The sequence below is a fragment of the Mustela nivalis genome (genome assembly GCF_964662115.1).
Source record: "Mustela nivalis genome assembly, chromosome: 5".
Lineage (NCBI taxonomy): Eukaryota > Metazoa > Chordata > Mammalia > Carnivora > Mustelidae > Mustela > Mustela nivalis.
This window is the reverse complement of record NC_139024.1, coordinates 98304816-98318796: the sequence shown is the minus strand read 5'-3', so window position 1 is coordinate 98318796 and position 13981 is coordinate 98304816. Positions and strand designations below refer to the sequence as shown.

The 13981-nt window shown below is 42.2% G+C and overlaps 1 protein-coding gene across 12 annotated transcripts in view; it reads left to right on the top strand.

Moving 5' to 3' along the window:
* Window positions 1-13981, top strand: part of ELOVL5 (ELOVL fatty acid elongase 5) — a 72961-nt gene that overhangs the window by 7076 nt on the left and 51904 nt on the right. The window contains exon 1 of one of the 12 annotated variants that reach the window (XM_082729391.1): window positions 4638-4729. The exons of 10 other annotated variants lie outside the window; for them this stretch is intronic. The gene's annotated coding sequence lies outside the window, so the exon portion shown is untranslated. Of the gene's footprint in view, window positions 1-4637; window positions 4730-13981 lie in introns of those variants that run through there. One more of the 12 variants, XM_082729388.1, reaches the window with a different exon arrangement.

Here is a 13981-nt window from a genome sequence, read left to right as displayed (position 1 = left end):
AAATAAAATCTTAAAAAAAAAAAAAAAGATACAATAGGGTAAATGCTCTTCAGAAGAAGGAATTACAGATGAGCAATAAGCAGTTGCTGCTTATAAAAAGAATGGGCCTTTTCTGTGGGTGCTGAATATAACTGTTCAACAGCACATACTAGGTGCTTTTCTGAAGTGCTCCACCTATATATTTTGGCCTCACAAAACCCCACAAGATAAGTACCCCAATTTTACAGATGCAGAAATTAAATCACAGAAAGGTGAAGTGACTCATGTAAAGGCTCCACAGTCAGTAGCCGGCAGAGCCAGGTTTCAAACCCAGGCAGTCTGGCCCTAGACAGCTCTCAGCCACCCTGCTACTCTGTAAGCCTGGGACACTAGGTATAGCCATCTTTCCATCTGCAGCTCTAGATACAGAACTAGAGGAAACAAAGTTGTTTCTTATTCATCATTACATTCTGAGAGGTTGACGGTATAATGAATACAGAACTTTTGACAATAACTAAACATAGGTTTAGACAAAGAAAGCTAACAAAATAACATTTATGATCAGTCCTTGAAAGGGTAAACTTTTGTTTGTTCTTAAGTCCTTTTTTCACAATTCTGTACTTAAGCATTCTCTTTTTGGTGTAATCAGCAACACAGACACAGAAGAGTTCTAGAATCTTTGGTGTAAAAAAATCCGTGCCCCAAAGCTCAATTGCCAATAGGCTGGATTGGTGTGATGGCCATGGGCATCCAGCATCAGTTTCCTTACCTGGCCTCAGCTGCAGCTGGTTTGATTTACAAGGTGTATAAGACCTGAGAGGTGTGGGCTGGGAGGGAAGGGCACCCAGATCCTCTAGGGAGCCTCTGTCTCCAGCTTGTCTGATTTCCCTTGGACGGAGGTGTAAGTCATGTGGATTTTGAAAACATCTACTAGGTCATTCTGACACGGGCCCCGTAAAAGGCCACCTGTTCAGGCTCAAGATAGACACATTTATCACCACCCTTAGTTCTCTTGGGGTTATTAGAGTCTCTTAGAACTTTTTGATTTTCTTTCTGGGCGTGGCTTAGTAGATCTAACAACATGATGGTTATGTTCCTAAAATAATAAGAGAATCACAAAATTCAGAGTGACCTACATATTAACATGGACTGTGACCAGGTGGTAACTGCTGGCTTTGGACATACTCTGTAGAAGAGACGAATAAATGATTACCAGATTGTATTTGCTTTTAAAAATGCCACATTGTGGCAGACTTTTTTTTTTTTTTTAATTTGAGAGAGAGAGAGTGAGTACAAACAGACTCTTCGTTGATCAGGGAACTCACACAGGGCTGGATCTCGGAATCCTGAGATCATGACCTGAGTCAAAGGCAGATGCTTAACCCACTGAGCCAGCCACCCAGGGGCCCCAAACTGTGTGCGCGTGTGCGTGTGTGTTTTAAACATATTTGAACTCCACCTCTCCCTCTCCTCATTCACCTTCATAACCTAGTAACATTTATAAAATGTGGGTGTTTGGATTCATTTTAAACAAAGAAATGTGTTCTCATGTCATGTGCCTTATTTATGTTAGACAGGCTCAAATTTAAATTCTTCAAGACTTCTGGGGGTTGCATAACCTATCTTAATTTTGTTTTTCCCCCCTCTTTTAATTTCAACCAAGGCTATGATGTTGCTTTTGTGTATTGGTATGAATTAGCTTGAAGAACATGATAATTTACTTTGAATATTCAAGTAATCACATCAGTTAAGAGACTGCAATCAGATAAGAATTATAAATAGCTGCCGTAGCAGAAAAGCTTAAAAGTCCCTTAAATGTTTGTCTCCCAGCTTTTATTTATTTATTTGACAGGCAGAGATAACAAGTAGGCAGAGAGAAAGAGAGAAAGGGTGCTCCCTGCTGCACAGAGCCCAATGCGGGGCTTGATCCCAGGACCCCGGGATCATGACCTGAGCCAAAGGCAGAGGCTTTAACCCACTGAGCCACCCAGGCACCCCTCCCAGCTATTTTCAATTGGCAGTCTGACTTAGATGTTTAGGAATATGAAGCATTTCTTGAACTCTTTAAGCTTAGTCTTTAAGACAACCATTAGAGGCATGCAAAAGATCTCGATGTCCATGATGGGCTTTGGCCATTGATTTTCTTGAAGCATACTTATAGAGGAGACAGTGGTTGCCCTGTGAAACAGATGAGAGTTTCTCCAAAGAGCCTCTTAAACACAGTATCTCAGGACTTCTATGTCCCCAGGAGAATGCTATAAATACTATGCTTGCTTCCTCTTCAGAGCAGCTCTCTTTTTTGTTTACTTGGCAAGGACTGGTAGGTTTGGAATAGGCTCAGTGACCCCAGAGGAAGATGGCTATGAATGTAGCACACAGAGAGGTGCTTTTCACTGAGCCTTGGTACAGAGCTTCATGATTGAGTTTATCATCATTTTGAGAAATGGGACTGGCATATGTTAAAGGACTTCCCAAAATAGAAGATTTAGGTGAGTAATTGCAAAGTATTGTTGGAAGACCAATCTCAGTGGGTGATGTACATGGCCATAGGTTTGACTGTCCACCTAGTTTCCATCTCATTTATTTCTAATCCACCTCTTCTGAGCTCCAGATTCAACTTCTCAGGGAGGTTCACCTGGATGCCCTACAAACATGTCTGTCCTGTTGGCCAGCGTGGTCAGGGGCACCACCATCCGCCAGTTTGCCCAAGCTTCGAGCTGGCACTGGTGTTGGGGTCCTTCTCTCTCATCAGCCATGTCCTTCCTTCCCTCACTCTAGCTGTCAGTCCTTTCAGGTTCCTCTCTGTCTCTCTCTGCAACCCCCCCCCCCCCCAACATCCAACCCTTGTAGCACTTCGGATCCTAACTGGACAACTACAGTTTCTCCATGTCTCCTTCCTGTCTTCCCTCTGGTCTGGTCCATATGCTGTTGTCACAGCAGTGTCCTGACACGTTAATAGGATCCTTTCACTCCATCCTAAAAGCTTCATTTTCTCTCTCTTCATTTCCTGCCACTTGATTGCCTGCACCTCTCACCCTGAACACACCACAGACTTCATTTCTGTTCCTGTGCTTGTCTGTTCCCATCTCTGCTCTGCACAGGCTGTGTCTGAATGCTTCCTCCTCAGTTGCTCCCCAGCAAATGGATATATACAAGAGTAAAGCCAATTTAATAGCATAAAAAGCTCTGTTCTTCATGAGTGAAATCTTCACACCGTAGAGCCTGTGGTCTTTTTGACTGAATCAAATGTCCCCACCCCTGCCTATTTGTATAACCTTGGTTCTGATATCTAACCTTTGTGTGCCTCAGTTTCCTCATTCTTAATGTAAGGATGACTTTCCTTTTCTTTTTGCTCAGTGTCTGGCACATTTATCTCTGTGTCCTCGGGACATATATACCATCAGGCGTGTGGTAGCTGTCTGGCAATTATTTGCGTGACTGTGTCCTTAAAGATGTAGCTTTCACATATCAGTTCAGTAATCTGTGCTAATGGCTGTGTGAAGATGGATGGTAGTCTGAGAATGCAAAATATTTCAGGAATGAGGAGCCCACCTAGCAGGGGACTGTGGAGAACTGGCTTCCCTGCCTATAGGGTTACCATTTCCTACTCCAAGCTGAGGGAAAAGAGCAGCAATAGCCAGGAGCAAAGGTGACGTGTCCTATTATTTTAAAGAACCTTGCTTATTTGCTTATTACCTTGTAAAGCATTCACATAGGCTATGCCAGTGATAGACCACACCCATGGCACTGTGCCCAGGGAACGAAGAGAGTCAACTCTGGTATCTTGACGTCCAGCTATTTCATGCTAAAATAGTGAAGGAAGCTATGGAGAGGGCCTCTGGATAGAGCAAATTACATGAGACTGGGCAATGTCAGGTGTGTTTGGTGCTCCTGAGTTTTGCTGTTTTTGAGTCCAGTCCTAGGGTCCTAGAAGAAAGTAGTACAAGATAATGCTGCAGAAGTGTTTGGAAATCATGGAAGCCTTTAATGTAAGACTAAGTGGATTAGACTTAATTCTTTAAGCACTAGGGAGCCAATTAACACTTGGTATCAAAGGATGTAGTGTGATTTTCTGCATTTTTTTTTTTTTTTTAACTTTTGCCTGTCTGGATGCTTTGTATCAAGTGGTTGTGGTCAGCAGAATAGCAGCACCCCAAAGATGGCTGTGCCCTAATTCCCAGCACCTGTGTGAAGATGCCAGGTTACAGGGAAAGGGGAATTAATGGTTGCAGATGGGATTGAGGTTGTTGATCAACTAACTAAAATAGGAGATTATCAGATTATCTCAAATCATCCAGGTGAGTTTGGTGGTAATCACAGGTATCCTCGATTATGGAAGAGGAAGGCAGAAGACTAGAACAGTGGTGGCACAAGGAGACTTGGCCCAGCGTTGCTTGCTTTCAAGATTAATGAAGGGACCTTGAACCAAGAAATGCAAGCAGGAAGAGGATTCTCCTGTAAGAGCCTCCAGAAAGGAGTGCAGCCCTGCTGCCATCTTTTTTTTTTTTTTCCCTGCTGCCATCTTTGATTTTAGTCTGAGACTCATTTGAGACTTCTGATATCCTGAAATGGAAGAGGAGTTTGTGTTGTTTTAAGCTCTTTAGTTTGTGGCAGTTGTTACAGTAGCCATGGAAAACCGAAACAGTGGTCAGTATTTGTTTGCCTCGTGAAGGAGAGCTGGGCATTCATCAGTGTGACAGATCCATTTGTTGCAGAGATTGGCTAGGAGGAAGTTCTGCGTGGTAGAGGGGTAAGGACTGATGGGGTGAAGCTGGAGAGGGAGGGAGGGAGGAGAGAAAGGGAGGGGAAGCTGAAATCGTAGAACTTCTACAGGACTGGAAGCCTGGGTGGCCGAGTGTTTAGGGTGGGCGAGGGATGGAGTATATTTTCGGGGCTGGGCTTCAGGGAAAGTTACAGAGCCAGTAACAGAAATGTGGGAATCAGAAGGAAGAGAAGATTGTGAAGAGAAGTATGATGAATTCAGTTTCTGGCTTACTGCGTTTGGGTTCAGGAACATCACATGTGTGTAGATGGAGAGAGAGCAAACTGGCCCCTGATGTCCAGGACTGGGATGTAGGATTGGGTATCACTGGTCATGATTTTAATCTATATTGTTTCTTTAAATTTCCCCAAGATAGAGACTCAGTGACCCTTTTTAAAAATCCAGTTATGTTATATTCCTTAAAAGTTTAGGTTGTTTTTTTCTAGTGCTTTACAAAAATTATTTCTGCTGCCATTCAGATTCTGTATACCCTTAAATTTTTTAAATAAATACAATTAAGTTAATACTAAATAAATAATACATTTAAGTAAAATAAAATTAACAAACTTCTGTGACCTTCTCTTACATATTTTTTTCTGTGCTGCAGGCCACCGTTCCAGAAGCCTCTCTGGTTCACATTGGTCTATGTCACCTTGCTAGTCACTCAGGGTCCTATTTCCCGGTCCTGAAACTGTCAGATCTCCCTTACTGAGTCAGGTAGGATAGAGCCCTAAGCAAACCTTGGCTTGTGTGGAAAAAGAGACCTGAACGTTTCTTCCTGTGTCATTACAACAGCTGTTGTATCAATTTGTTGTTGAACTATGTACACCCCTATTTTAGGCATGGTTACATCCTGAAAGTTCTTGGTTGCCATTCTTTTATTCTTCATAATGAGCTTATTTATAGTGATTGAAATTACATCCCATTTCTTGGGAAATGGGAGAGAAACCATTTCAGGGCAACTATGTAGAACTTTTTGAGATGATAGATGGTTTTTTTTTTTTTTCTGTGCACCACATTGTTTTCCCACCTATCTGTTGATGCTGTTTTATCTGTTTGATCACCGTCCTTTACTTGGTGGCATTTGCACCATGTAATTGGAGCTTAAAAGAAGAAAAGGAAGATGTTTTAGTGAAGGCTGTACTGAATATAATCTAAATTTTTTAAAGCCAGTGAAGATAGGAGGTATGACTAATAAAATAATGACTTCTATAAACCACCCATGAAATCACTTTGATTTCATTGAGCTACTTATATTTCATTCTTCAAAAAAGAAAATGTGGGGTGCCTCGGTGGCTCAGTTGGTTTGGGGTCTGCCTTCGGCTCAGATCATGATCCAAGGGTCTTGGGATTGAGTCCTGTGTTGGGCTCCCTGCTCAGCCCTCGCTCTGCTTCTCTTTCTCCCTCTGTCAAATAAATAGATAAAATCTAAAAAAAAAAAAAGTTTCAAAAAAGGAAACTAGATTGAAATAAGAAATCGTATTCATTCTGACTTGACCAACTTAACTTTCTGTTCTCCCTTCCCTTTGCCCTTTGATTAAGACTTACGTGTGCTAAAATGTAGGTTGCATTTACCTTAATCAGTATCCTTATAAGACAGAGCCTCCCGAAACACCGAGAAAGCAGAAACCAAGTGCAAAATGGTTTGAAGCCCCTTTAAAAAGAAAAGAAAGGAGAAAGTGTTGGTCCCATTCAGTGCCTATTAGCATGTCAACTTTTTCTTTGAATTGAATCGTTTCCGCTAGTGAAATAGTCTACTTGGCTATGTTTCTCTGTAACATCTTCCAAACTAAGAAAGCAAATAAAGGAAAGATTATGTAGAGAGAAACCTACAAAAATACCTGCTCTGTAGCTCTGACCTAAAGGTGAGTACCCTGAGTTTTGGGTGAAAAGTATGGAGTTTCTTCCTAACAGATGGGAGTAGGTAATATACCTTTGAGCAAGTAAGTGTTAAGCTTCGCACAAGATTTATCCTCTCATTGGCTCTGTCTGTTCCAAATAAATACACTTCAAACAGTGAAAGGAGTCATGCTTGGAGAGGTGAAATGTCACTCTTAGATTCTTATTTTGGAGGAGGAAGGAGTGTGTGCAGTTTTCTCCCTCTTTTATTCATATGCATTCTCTGTCTATCTCTGCTGACCTGCTTTAAACTTCCTTCAGCTGGGACTCTGCTTTCCTTCTGCTAGTTATATTTCTGTGCACTGTCAGGGCCATACCTGCACCTGACACCTCATTTAGAGGAAGAAAGGAGGTGAGCGCACAGGCCAGCCAGTGGTGCTGGGATTAGACAGAGGCCGTGCTCCAGCCTGGCGGGGGGGGGGGGGGGGGGGCTTTCTTTCTGAGGTGGCTACATTTTGAAGTTTTAAAAAACCTGCACAATGCTAGCTTGAACTGAATTGCAGAATGAGTCAAACGAAGACTTGGTGAAAATTGGACAACGGATGTGACAACAGACAAATGGGAAGTCTGGTTTTTTAAAAGGTGTTTTGTTGTGGCAAATTGAAGTCAGGAAAGTGAATTTTTGACTTTCATTCTAAGCTAGCATTTTCTCTTTCTATATAAAGAATATATAAGTTACTTCAGCTTTTGTGTCATGGTTGATGAGTGGATATACTGTCTGCTCATACTGATGAGCAGAACTGCCTAAGGTGACTGGGCCACAGGAAACTTGCCGCTCTTGTTATTTATGACTTTAAATTTCAGTTTTGAGTGAGTAACAGTGTCCATGAGGAGTAGCCTCATTTGGAAAGGGGGGGGGGGGGTTAATAATCTTTGAATAAAGAACCTTCCAGAGTTCTTATGCCCACATGGTAATGTTGAAAATCAGCTCATCCTGTCTGACCAGTGTTGAATTTCTTATCATACCATACAATATATAACTTGATGAGCTGGTGGGGAACCGTAAGAACTTAATTATCTCCTGGGGGACTTTATTTTATTTTTTAATTTAAATTTAGTTAACATATAGTGTATTATTGGTTTCAGAGATAGAGGTCAGGGATTGATCAGTTTTACTTAACAACCGAGTGCTCATTTTATCATGTGCCCTCCTTAATGCCTGTCACCTGGTTCCCCAACCCTTCCCCACCCCTCCCCTTAGTTTGTTTCCTATAGTTAAGAGTCTCTTATCTCATGAGGTACTTTAAAATATATCTTTTTGTTTCATTCATTATTGTTAGCTTGCTTTCAAAATGACTACATTTAAACGAGCTTCAAGTATTTGAGGGTGCAGTTTTTAACTACCACTAAAATATAAAGATAGATTTTGAAGTATATTTGGGGGGCGCCTGGGTGGCTCAGTGGGTTAAGCCTCTGCCTTCAATTCAGGTCATGATCTCAGGGTCCTGGGTTCGAGCCCCACATCAGGCACTCTGCTGAAATATATTTGGGATAGTCACTGTTAAATTGGGAAGCTGAACTTATAATACCTTTTCAGCAATAAAACCTTGTAGAGAAGGAAAAAATTGTTTACATAATTGTTAATACATCTACTCTCAAATTTTTGGTCTTAGGACCTACACTTTTAAAAATTATTAAGAACTTCAGAGAGCTCTTGTTTATGTGGGTTACATCTTGAAATTTACTGTTAGAAATTATTTTTAATTAACAAATAGTAACACATCTAAATAATAATGAGTCCATTACATGATAATATAAGTAACCTATATTTTCCAAAACAAAAAAATTAGTCTGGTTTGGATCACTTTATCAAATAAATATGTGGGGTACCCTACTTAGGATGATATTTAAAAGTAAATCCATGCCTTCTAACAATGCTGGTTGCTTGTGTGAATGATCCTGGAAGACTGTCAGCTGTCAGTTTTTTAAAATCCAAAACAGAAAGGACTAAATTAAGAGATTGGTCTCAATAGCATAAATAGTCTTTTAGATGCTCATTTTATTTTTTTATTTATCCCATTCTGTTTGCTATTTATACATTAATATTTGGGCTTTTAAATTGACTGGTTTGGGACGCCTGGGTGGCTCAGTTGGTTAAGCAGCTGCCTTCGGCTCAGGTCACGATCCCAGCGTCCTGGGATCGAGTCCCACATCGGGCTCCTTGCTCAGCAGGGAGCCTGCTTCTCCCTCTGCCTCTGCCTGCCATTCTGTCTGCCTGTGCTCGCTCTCTCCCCTCTCTCTCTGATAAATAAATAAAATCTTTAAAAAAAAAAATAATAAATAAATAAATTGACTGGTTTTTGGAATAGTTTTTTTTTTTTTTAAAGATTTTATTTATTTATCTGACAGAGAGAGATCACAAGTAGGCAGAGAGGCAGGCAGAGAGAGAGGAGGAAGCAGGCTCCCAGCTGAGCAGAGAGCCCGATGTGGGCCTCGATCCCAGGACCCTGAGATCATGACCTGAGCCGAAGGCAGCTGCTTAACCAACTGAGCCACCCAGGCACCCTGGAATAGTTTTTAAAATAGCTAATTTATTTTTTGTTCATACCTATTTGATACTGTTTGCCTGACTTTTTTTTTAGCTGCTGATTTTGGACAGTGCTTTTGCTTTAATAAAAATTTGCTGCATTCTGTCTCACTTCTCCGTCTTGTTCCGTTTACTCCATTTAACTTTCATAATTTCATGTGTTCAAGAAAGGTCCCTCTGGCCTTTTCTGTGTAATGTCTGATCACGTAGAACTGTAGTTGGGTTTTAGTGAGCACTGCATGCACCTCTTCTTGATTTTACTCTAGGGGATTCTCTGAAAAATCTTCATACCACTGGTTCTAGGATGTGTACATCAGGTACATACTGAACTGCACTATTTGTACATACCAAGATTTTTCCAGGAGATGTATTTTGCACTGTCCATTATAATAGTCATTGGTAGCCACAGTTACTCAGCACTTGAAATATCACTAGTGCAACTGAGGAACTGAGTTTTTAGTTTAATTTTAATTAATTTATTTTTAAATAGCCACATGGGGGTCATGGCCCTCTTACTGGGCAGTGCAGCTCCAAGGGTTTCTGGCAGCTTGTTTTTAATGACTCATGCATGGCTCATTCTTGACCTCGGTTTTTTTGCAGTCTCATCCATTCGTTTTTAGAAGAGCTTTTTGGTGTATTTTGACAGTTTTAGAAGTGTTGTAGGAGTTAGGTTTCACTATCTGTAGATTGCCTTATCCCTAGGGAGGGAACTAGTGGGAATGTTGGATCTGAAGAAATGGAGAATGTTGATGTTGGCTGCTTTTTATGAGATTTTGAGATGCTTCTAGGTGAGGTTTAAGGGGAAAAACAAGGTGAAGGGAAGGATTTTTAGGTTGGGGAGCCTTGAACAGATTTGTCAGCAGAAAGAATCATCTTAGAGGCAGAGGAAATTGAAGGTAAAAGGAAATGGGAGTTTAAGAAATTCTTGAAAGAGGCAGGAGAGGATCCAGAGTGCAGGTAGGAAGGTGGAAAGCCACTCTTTATGAATTTGAAGGGAAAAGAATGATTTTTTTGAAAGTATATGAACTTTTCTTGATGTGAAAGTCACATAATATTACCCATTTTAAAGTGGACAACTCAGTGGTGTTTAGTTCAACCACAGTGTTGTGCTCCTGTTGCCTCTAATTCCAAAGCATTGTTACTGCACCCGAAGAAGATCCTGGGCCCGTTAGTGGTCACACTGTTCTCCCTGCCCCCACAATCTCTAGGCAGCCACTAATCGTTCTATCTTGATGTATTCGCCTCTTCTGCATATTTCATGTAAGTAGAATTATACAACAAATGTAACCTTTTGTATCTGGCCTCTATCGTCTAACATATAAGGTTTTCAGGGTTCATCCAGGTGGTAGCAGGTAAAAAATGACAATTCATCTTGACATCCTGAATCTCAGTTAAATCAACAGTTCCTCCAGTTGGAGTTCCATAGGATTAAGGCTTTGCAGAGGTGGACGCAGCATCGAGAGTATTGATGGAATGGCTGACTCTGAGGTCCATTCTGAGCAGGGAGATGCACTCGCACTGGCCAGAGCTGGGAGAGTGGGGAAGCAGAGGTCTGAATCTGGTGGTGGTAATCACCAGGAGCAAAATGACTGCAGTGGGGGAAGTGGGGAGGAGGGGTGAGTGGGAAGGAACTTGCTTTAAAGAGGGGGGAGGAGTGTCCTATTTCAAGAGTGAATTTGGAGTCCCAAGTTAGAGAATAGATGTGGAAACAGGAGCCCATCTGAAGTGGGGGTGATCTCTTGTGTTCATAAGTCAGGGTCACCCAGAACTGCTTGCTGCAGTGAGCAGATAGCGCAGATCCAGTTTCCAAGGAGGCAGGTGAGGTGGAAGGCTCTGCAGCTGTGGCCTGTTGGGGACTGCTCTCTGAGGGCTGCTAACTCAGGTGGAAGCCGGGTGACAGACCTGGAGTTTGTTTCTCCTTCTTTGAGGTTGAGTCAGCCATTCTGGTTGGTGCTGAGATTAGTAATGGAGTCGAGCAGTGCTGACAGCAAAGCCACTGCAGGGCCCAGCTGTCTCCTGTCTCCAGAATGAGGTTTTAAGGACTTCCTAGCTTTCAGAGTCTTCTCCGTTTTGTCCCCAGTCTGCTCCCCCGTATCACAACCCACCGTACCACCCGTTCCACAGAGAGCTCATGGGTTCCTGTGTGCCATGCACTGAGCTGCTGGTACCTGGACCAGACCAGGCCCAGTGCTCGAGGACTTACATACTAAGTAGGTGTTAATGTGTATTTGGGGTATGATTGGAGAGTAAGCTGAAAGTCCTAACCTAGACTTGGGCTTTGGGGGAAGAGTCAGGGAAGATTTCTCCAGAGTGACCAATCTGTTATAGGAAGATTGCAGCATAAATAAAGGGAAACAGGAAGTGGGACAGGTGGATGAGGGCACTTCCATGCATAGGATTTGCCAGAGTAAAGGTTGCATTGGAGAAGGGGGAAGGAAACAGGTGTGGTTGGGGAGCAGAGCACTGGAGGGAAGGGCAGAAGCTGAGCTAGAAGCTGTTGTGAGCTGGTGCATGAAGAGGGCACTAAGCAAAGTGAAGGATTGTTGATTGTATCTAAGATTAAGGGACACGGTTGAGGTGCTTCAGGCAGGAGTGGCCTGATCAAGTTTGGTGGCTTAACAATACTCTGGTGTGGGCGTGGATGGGAGGGGACAGGAGTGAACGCCTGGAAGTCCGCTGTCAGGAATTGTGGTACAGGTGGGAAGAGGATGTTGACAAGGAATGTGGGGGATGGCATCACCAGGTGAGAAGGTGACTGAAGAACTGAGCCTTCTTCTTATTCTGTCCTTCATGCCTCCATGCCTCGTCCCGTGCTGTGCCTTCAGTGTGAACTACCCATTCACACTCTGCCTCCTGGGCCTTACGCCTTGAAAAATCCTGAATAAGCTGGTCACATGCCACTTGTGTGAGGGTTCTCCGGTGTCCTGTTCAGAAGCAAGTCATTTGATAAGTGTTCGTGGGGCTTTCACATGTTTGACAGTGCTTCAACTCCTTGCTGACTTGATTTTCTAGCGAAGGTAGTGTTAATCACCTGCAGGTCAGCTATGGGGGCTGGGTGATGTAGTTGAGGTAAAATCAGAGACGTTCCTCAGGCTCACCCAGTATTGTGGTTCTTCCCAGAGTATGGCACCCACTTCTCTCTCCGTACCTTTGCATTTGGAATACCCGTCCCTCATTCCTTGGCCTACCCACACCTACTAATCTTGTGTCAGGCCAAGCCAGTGCACCGGGGAAGTCTCTTGATGGCCCAGCCCCAGATCTCTGCTTCCTTACCCTAGCTCTCACCCCTTTGGCTCTCCTCTTACCTGGTGCTTTTGTGTGTTAACTTTTCATGTGTATATGATTCCAATTACATTAGACAATTTACAGACTCTTAAGGTCCACTCCATCCAAGAGAGTACTTGGAAATAATTCGCATGCATAAGTATCTACACATGTCTTATAATCTTCGTAAATTTCTATGAACGATAGATAAGATATAGGCACTTTAAGAAGAAAAAAAGCACAGCATTTAAATATAAATATCATATATTTGGCTTATGATGCGGTAAGGGGTAGCAACCTAGAACGTGTGTTTCAGATTGAAGAATAATTCCCAAATGACTCTACTTTGCCGCGTCTTTCCATCAGTTGTTTTGTGCTTGGGTAGGACATCTAAACATATGAGAAGCTGGTCAGTCAAAAATCAAGTGGGAAACGAATGGCATTTTGGAAAAGAAGTTGTACACTGACCTTTCTCAAAGAACTTAGCGGTGTAATGGGATTTTCACCTTAGATAGTAGGCCTGGAGGGTAGGGCAAGATTGGAAACTTAGTGTAGCACAGTCTGTGTGGACTAGGGTTATCAGAAAAGTCTTTGGCCTTGGGTTAATTTGTACCCCAGAGGGGTGGGATTTTTTTTATGCAGGGTTTTTCTAGTGTTTGTGCGTGTCTGGAAGTGTTTTCATATGTCAAGCTTAAAGTTACTACTTCTTTTTTATCTTCTTTGGAAATAAATTTTGATGTTTTATTTTGTTTTTATGATACTCATCCCTCAACTTTTTGTCTTGCCAAAGCCTAGTTATTTCAAACTCATTCCCATAGGCCTGGTTTTCTTTCTTTTTTTAAAAAAAATCTCTTAGCTGTACATACCCATGTTTTTAATGTATATTTTAATAACAAATTTAGGTAATATTTAGAGATAAGATACATCTATAATCTTTACATATGCCTGCATATCCATATTTTAAAGGGATATGGGAAAAGCTCATTATTCATCCTGGCTCTAGAAACTGACAAGTACTAAACATGATGGACATGTTTCTCATTCCCTATCACGTTAACCTCCAGAACACCCTTACCAGAAGTCTTCACTTATTTTTTTAGTCCCAGCATGGCTGAAATCACAATATCATTATTATTTGCTTTTATGTCACTTCCAAGCAGGCCTGCTACCTGAGATTAATAGGACCTTATTTATGCTGTCTACAGGATACCAAGGTCTTTATGATGATTCAGTGGGTATCACAGAAGCACTGCCATCAGTTGTAACCATCTGCCTACTGACACTGTTGTATACCATTGTCTTGGTGTTAGGTTGCCTTGGGCAGAAATTGTTCCCCACAGTACATTATTACTTAGTACCCAGCAGTGTGATACAGGTACTTGTGAGTTGCTGTTTTGATGCACTTGCTTAATTTCCTACCTAAGTTAAACTTAGTGTAATGTCGCTGCAAAGAGAGGCAGTTACGAGCTCAAGTTGTGGAAACAGTGGGCCAGGGTTTGACGCCCCTACAGCAGGTACAGACTCAGTGACCGTGCGCAAAGAACATTGGT